This window comes from Dendrobium catenatum, unplaced genomic scaffold (assembly GCF_001605985.2).
Source record: "Dendrobium catenatum unplaced genomic scaffold, ASM160598v2 fragScaff_scaffold_308, whole genome shotgun sequence".
Taxonomy (NCBI): Eukaryota; Viridiplantae; Streptophyta; class Magnoliopsida; order Asparagales; family Orchidaceae; genus Dendrobium; species Dendrobium catenatum.
In genome coordinates this window covers 354409-355866 of record NW_021318770.1, presented here as the reverse complement: position 1 = coordinate 355866, position 1458 = coordinate 354409, and positions in this window count along the sequence as shown.

The window sequence follows — 1458 nt, the reverse complement described above, 5'->3', positions numbered from 1 at the left end:
ACTAATACCAATAGTGTCTCTCCTTTTGCACCCACAGCAAGGCGGAGAAGCCTTTACAAACACTTTTTTCACCACTACCCGGTGCGGCAGAGAATCGTCATCCTTTTACACAATCCCCAGTGTTGGCAGAGAACCGTCCATCCTTTCACACTCTCCTAGTGTGGATAGAGAACCCTTCGTCCATTCACACTCTCCTAGTGTGGGCAGAGAACCCTTCGGCTGTTCACACTCTCCAAGTGTGGGCAGAGAACCCTTCGGCTGTTCACACTCTCCAAGTGTCGGCAGAGAACCAGATATCCTTGACAAATCTCTTCACTAGAAATCTAGGAGGAGGAAAGAAAAAGAGTGAAGTAATCTCAAATCACAAGTTGGAAATCTTACCTTTGAACACCAAGTGAAGCCTTCACGCTCCAGTGGTAGAAATCCTTCTATGAATGCTCTTTCTCACTCTCTCCTTTACTCTTCTTCCAATAGGCACGAAGTTCAATGAGCAAAAAGAAATTGGGTGGTAGTCAAATTTGAATAATTTATACAAAAGACAAGAAAAACTGCCCAAAAACTGCAAGTTTTCAATTCTGTACGCAGTGGATCGTCACGTACGATCGTGGATCGTCCTGGACGATTTTACTTAAATTGTCGGAAACAAACCTAATGTATATTAGTACGAACTATGTTCGTACACGCGTATCGTCCCGTATAAACTAGGTTCGTCTGGTACGAAACGATTATTTCATAAGTCGGTTCCCAAAATTCTACAGGACGTAACCAACTGACGTAAGTCGGTTTGGTTCATCCTAGGACGAACAGGTTTCATCCTAGGACGATTTTATACAGAGCGTTTCGTCCAGGAACGAAAATAAATTTCGTCCTGTATGATCGCATACAGAGGGCTTCGTCCTGGGACGAAATTAATTTCATCCTGTACAATCTCATACAGAGGGCTTCGTCCTAGGACAAAAATTAATTTTGTCCTGTACGATATCATCCAGAGAGCTTCGTCCTAGGACAAAAATTAATTTTGTCCTGTACGATCTCATCCAGAGAGCTTCATCCTGGGACGAAAATTAATTTCGTTCTGACGAACAATGAAAGTGAAATTCCCGAGACGTTCGTCCCGGGATGAATATTAAATTCGTCATAGACGATTAGGACTTAGAAAATTTTCTCCTGGCCTATTTAATTCATTTCTCTTCTGAGGGTTAATTGATATGATCGTCCCGTATGAACAAAGTTCATCCCGTACGATCAGTTCATAAAATTTGTCCCCCAAGAGTGTGTGTTGTGATTTTTCACTCAATTACAACCACTCCCTTTCATTTCAAAAAACATTTAATTTTCAAAAGAATAATTTGAAGTCTTCATCGCTTGGAGTTGATTTTTCTGAAATGTTAGTACACACTAGAGAAAAAATAAAGCTTCCAAAAAGTGTTAGGTGATATAAAAAAACAATAATATTTA